Source organism: Anopheles ziemanni, chromosome 3 (assembly GCF_943734765.1).
Source record: "Anopheles ziemanni chromosome 3, idAnoZiCoDA_A2_x.2, whole genome shotgun sequence".
NCBI classification, from domain to species: domain Eukaryota; kingdom Metazoa; phylum Arthropoda; class Insecta; order Diptera; family Culicidae; genus Anopheles; species Anopheles ziemanni.
This window is the reverse complement of record NC_080706.1, coordinates 88,248,466-88,254,727: the sequence shown is the minus strand read 5'-3', so window position 1 is coordinate 88,254,727 and position 6,262 is coordinate 88,248,466.

Genomic DNA, 6,262 nt, shown 5'->3' with positions numbered 1-6,262 from the left:
GTGATACTGACAGAGTTTTTCCTACGGGGAGAGAATGGGCTCAATGCTGCAGTACTATTAGATAACGGAACCGAGGTAAAATAGTGCCGCTGGGGATCGTTGGCGCAGTTCCGGAAGCTCTCGGCACGGTGCTGCATTTTCTCGGGTTGTTTTGGAAGATTTGAGTGTTGGGAATAATGAGCCAGTGCGAATGTCCTTATCGGAAGTGAAAATATCAATTTTAGACAACCAACAATCGGGTGGTTACGAGAATTTTTACACAGCTTCATTCTTTTCGAAACAAATTTAAGGAAAAAAGGTTGAAAAAGAGGATTTATTATTTTCAAATCACAAGAAATAATCTTCTTCTTCTTGGCGTAACGACCTCTTGGTCATGCCTACCCGTTAAGGGCTTACGAGACTTGTTTCCCTGTTGTACGTGGATAGTCAGTCCTCTCGTACAGGGGAGGGTCCGGTCTCGGCTGGGATTCGAACCCACGCCGTCGAGGTGGTGAGCCCCGGCGCTCATGGGCCGATTTTCTAACCGGCGCTACCGCTCGGCTGTCGCGGACCCCCAAGATCGAACAAGAAATAATCACATAATCTATAAATAAAACTCCCGTACCGATTTGGTACGATTCTTGTGGAAAGACCTTTAGCCCCGCCGACTAATTCGATGACATTAAATTTAAAAGCATTTTTCCTATATTTTACCCACCCAAAAACACTTTGAAGGACGAGGAATCCCTGCAGAGCAGGGAACCCACCCCATAAAGGAAGGGGCCCAGGACCGAGCCAGGCGAATTTTCAATGTACATCCTGCTGAGGTCGAATGTCAATCACGATCGCTTGCTGGCTACCGATTGGGGTCCAAGAAATTTAATTAAAAATATCGATTATTTCAGCCCGGGGCAGCACCATTTGGCCATTTGCATACGGCCCTGATTCAGCAGATCGTCGGCCGATGGGGCTTTCGATGGGCTTTCGGGGCATTACCGGCCGAAGTAGAGAAGTTCTCCGTTATCTTCAGCTACCCCGAAAGTCGCTCGGCTACCAGCAAAGTTTAAAGGCTCGGGTAGGTCGGTATGCGCCGAAAGAGTTTTTCCATCCCCTTATTAAGCCTTTTCTGATGGTTCTAAGTGCTTCTCAGAGAAATGGTTCTTCGATGATGGCGTACGGTTCAGAGTTGTCTTATGCTTCGTAGAACGAACGAGGTTAATTTTTGTTGCGGAACTTTGAGCCACAAAAAAACAGTATCATGTAATACCTTTGGAATAAAAATATTGTTCTAGGTAAAACACTTAGCTTGTTTTACCACAAGCATCATTTGCAATGGGATATCGAGTGAAACAACACTGTTATTTAGGGATTAATAAATATTGATAATATTATATAGAATTTAAGTATTAAAAAAAATAGCTGGACAAACAATTCAATAAAAGTTTTCATAAGTAAAAACCACATTTTTTTCCTAGTATTTTCCTTTCGATCCTTCATCCACATAATATATGACTTCGATAAACATCTAATCGATAAAAAAAATGTTAATTATTTTGAAACACTGCAATAGCAACGGCGTAAAGTGATACGTCTTATGAATATTACAAATATTTTACCATTTAAGTCCTTGGGAAATGTTTAACAAGCAATGAGTTGATTGCAATCATAAAGAGTAATCCTTCTTTGGTCTATCAAAGTAGAATTTTAGTTTTCTTGAGGTGGTTTAAAATTCAAAATAAAATTCCTTCCTTTGCAGAAACTACTTCGTACGAAGCAAAGATTAGAAATATCTCTCCCCATTTGCTCCGGAGAGTGATGAGAACGGTGTGAAATTATTCCACAAATTCAATTAAAAACCTGTTTGCTAGTAAATCATTATTTTCCTACACCATCAGGGGTGGTTTCTGAAGGAGTGAAAAATCCAGCCTCCCGCAATGACAGGCTTCGTCACGAGTGGGGCGATAATGGAACAATTTACCACTTAAGTATCGGTGATGTTTAGCACGTTGCGACGGAATCGTGTGACACCGAGCCATTCAAGCCGAACGGAAGCATTTTTTCGGGGCGCCTTCGCTATCTCGCTATCGCGAGCAAAGTGCTCTATATATCATTGTGTGTGTGTGTGTGTTTTTCCGGTCCGTTACTGCTCTCAGCTGCTGCAGCTTCTTCACGGCGCGAAGGTGTAATCAAGTTTCCCTACCATCCCATCCCAGCAAAACCACTAAGCATCGTTCAGCGAATTTCCACGGAGTCGAGCGTTGATGCTTCTGCGCCTCCCCTCCCCCGAGAGGACAATCAACAAATTGCACTTCCGCTTAATTGCAGTAATTTATCGGCGTTCGTTTTTCACCTCCCAATCGCCCGCCACAAAAGGGGTGGGCGCTAATTAATTCTTCTTTTACCTGGTGCGGAGGTTTGCTCCAGCTTCCTTTTAATGGGTTCGTGAGGAAAGTGGGTTAGGTCGAAGCGAAAAATCTTCATGGTAAACTGTTCTGTGTGTGTGTGTGTGTGCGAGTGTTTTTTCCTCCCCCCGAGAACATAAAATATTAAAGGCAATATTGGATGGCACGATGTCTAGAGGGTGACAAGTTGCACGTAGTCTGAACGATAAGTTATGTTTGAATGAACGTGACGGGAAAACTTTTATACAGAAGTGAAGTCGCGTAATCACCGTTTGATACACATCCAATCAAGCACACACTTCCGTTCGGATCGTTCCTGTCCAAAAGTCGGACGGGACGTGAAAAAAAAAAACAAACAGAAAACAACCCGTTCTATCACGCCACCGGGCGGGAGAGAACACTCGCGTGTTTGAACTGAATTTTCTAGTGACCTTCGGTAAAAATTTGCCCAATTTGCCTTTGCGTCGCACGAAACGTCGAGTTAATTTAGCTGGCATGAATTTTCGGCAATTGTTTTTATGTTTTACCTTTTGTTTGTGGGCGATAAAAAACCGATGAGGGTTAGGAGTGTCGGCCCTGAGTGGGGAAAAAAGCTAACGATGCTGATGAAGAGTTGTTCTAATTGACGTGACATTGCACGCAATTGTACAGTTTCGTGCAAAATTCATCCAATTTCTAGAAAAGCAATTACAGTTTTTAAAGTTCCCTACAACAATAATAGTAGTGGGTTTCTAAAAGTTTTAAATAAAAAACACAAGAGAGTATAGGTCACTTGGAAATGATTGCTGTATTCATATTTGAAAAGTTTGCATACCGGAAGAAAACATCATAAAAAAATGTTTCACGCATGATGGACATATGTGCACTCTACAACATAAATCAAAACGTAAAGAAAATAAACTACAAATAACTAGTTAACCTTTATTAAATGAAACCAACAAAGGTTTAGTTGAAATGAACCAAACGAAAACAAGGATCAGAAAGGAAAAGGCTACCGAAGGAAACGGAAATTCTTATTGATAAAATAATAAGCAAATTTAACACCTGGTCAAGTAGGCGTGTTTTAAATCAGGAAAATACTAAAAGCAAAAAATAGGATATTACTAAAACGAAAATTCACAGCAGTGAAATGAAAAATGTACGCAGTGGCTTCTAAGAAGACCGAATAAAAAAGAGAATATAGCGGATTTTTCATCATAATACCGTGATCAAACGCAACCCTTGGTAGCTGTATGTGAAGCTTCATAAGAGATATTATCCTGGATAGTGATTTCATGAGAGAGCAGCTGAGAGCCAGACAAATACTTAAAGCTATCTTGTGGCATACGAGTTCGTAAAGGGATGGATGGACGTTTAAAATTGAGGCAAAACCTAAAGCCAGGGGAACTCCGAACCTTAAGACGGCGAGTCGAAGTCGCCGAAACGATCGACCTTTTAATCGAGCTCACGTGCTATCATGAACAAACCCGGCTGCACGGAATTGGTTCCGAAGGCTCGTAAAACGAAACCTATGGCCTAAGCAGTGGATCAAAAGTTGGTTCCGGGTTGGAAAATTACTCACGACGCCGTCGGTTGTCTCAAGTGGACGAGCAGGGAAATAAATCACTAACGAAAAAACGAAACCAACCAAGGGAGCGTAAAAGCTTTTCGTCGAGCAATCGTTAGACAAGGGAAGTTACATAACGCTCACTGGTTTAACTTTAAGACGAATGGTACAAAGGTAGAGTGGAAAGGAAAAATCTTATTTTTAGCATATTGAAAGGGTTTTTTCTATAAAATGTTCTAAAAGCCTTGCAATTATAATACACATTAACTTATGTATGAATAGGTTAGGGTGGCAAAAAGAAAATATAAACCATCTTCAATTGATTTATTCCAAAGATTTGAAGTTGATTGGATTGCTCGCTTTTTATTCTAAGAAATTCGATTGAAAACCAATTTTGAAGTTCACACGGCGAACAAACAAAATTGAAGTTCGGTCAGTTTGGGGCAACAGTTGGTTTAATCCAATTGGGTCTTTACCATATCCAGCCAAATATGGAAAACTCTCCGACCCACGAGCCATTCGGGTCTCTTGAGGAGATGATTGGACTTTAATCTTATTTTACACAAAAGAAAAGCGAGACACCTTTCTTAGACTGCCGATTGAAGGAACTAGAAAAGTTAATCGTGTATTTATTATCGGTTTCAACGAACAAAAGTGCGCTCGATCAAAAGTGGCGAATCTGGGGAGAATATGTTGTCAACCCAGGGGTTGTGGGCGGGAAACCTCTGTGGGCAACCGCGAAGAAAGCGTATGTGAAAAGTGGCAAAATTATTTCAACCATTTGCAACAGACTGGGGTCGGTGGCGGATGGGTGGACCACCTAACGCCATTTTAAGGCTTCTTTGTTCGACATGTTCCGGGTCCGTGAGAGGAGTTGCTGGCTCCGTTACTTCGACAGCCCATTAATCCGTGCTTGGATAATAGATTACACCACATTCGACTTTATCTTGTTCTCCTTTGCTTTTCTGGCAATTTTCATTGAAGAAAAAAACCACATCAAAAATTAAATTAAACTAATAATTCCAGCTTCGTTTAATTGCTACACATACTAAGAGTTGTTGAAAAGGTAAGCTACAGTAAATATACAATGATGTTAGTAACATTCATCTTGTCCATTAACGTATTTTTAAAACAGCTTTATCAAATAAGCAACATCGACGTCACGAGAAAAAAAACTCTTGTTTAAACATGGCACACGGAATCCGTTTATCAACTTGAGCTCACTAAAACCAACGTTACAAGATGAAAGGATCATAGCGAGACCTTAATACCCTCTGGCAGCCTGTTTTTCCCTGAGTAATCAGCTCAATCGTAAACCTATCACACTTCTCCAGCTATGTGTCATTTGTTCACGCCTTGCCATGCAAATTTATTTAACTGAGAAACAAAAAATCTAAATATGTGTCCCAAAGAAATAATCGCACGGGTGAAAAGACGATTTTTCCCTCCGCAAAAGCCTGCGATGTCAAATATTGAACAACTGGCGGCCGTTTTTGTCATCATACGAAGGCGAGCAGATGCTCTCTTTCCTTAGGCAAGAAAGTTGCCACAGACACAACTGTTTGAGTTTCGATTTCGAAGTTAAGAACGTCACCGCAAGACACACACATACACACTCAATCGGGTTAGGAAAGTTTCGAATCGAAAAAGTTATCTAACCAGTTTCCACGCGTTCTCTTTTCTTACCCCCCGTCGGGTCTCAGTCCATCGCCGCCCGCTGTTCTTATCCACCCAAACCACGTCCACCTAACGCTACGGTAATCGGGACGGAGGTTTACAACTGTCATAAATGTCATCGACACACTTTTCGAAGTAACGGGGCGCTGTGGTATGGGGTGTTAGGTTCTAGGATAAATGGAAGCTGCATGACGTAGAATCGCGTACCGTATGTTGTTTCGTTCGCAGCGGACAGGACGAAGTATTGCGTTCGAAGGTAGCACAAACCATGTGGCAAAGTTATTAGGAACCTTTGTGGTATATTTAGGAAAAGATCAATCAGTAATTGATCCTCAAACGAGACAATTTTAAAGCCACGGAAAAAATCTTGGAAGGGATTTTTTGTAGACGGCGTGTCTGTTTTCATAAATAATTGATAAATTCTTTCATGAATAATTGAAATACTAGGAACTTTTGGTTAACTTAAAGAGTAAGTTGAAAAATATGTTATTTAACTACTGGAAAACAGTTCAAACTATAGAATACCACTTTCAAACTCAAAGCTTGAAGTTGAAGCTGGTAAAGTTATTAAGAACCATTGTGGCATATTTAGGAAAAGGTCAATCAGTAATGGATCCTCAAACGGGACAATTTCAAAGTTCCGGGAAAAATCTTGAAA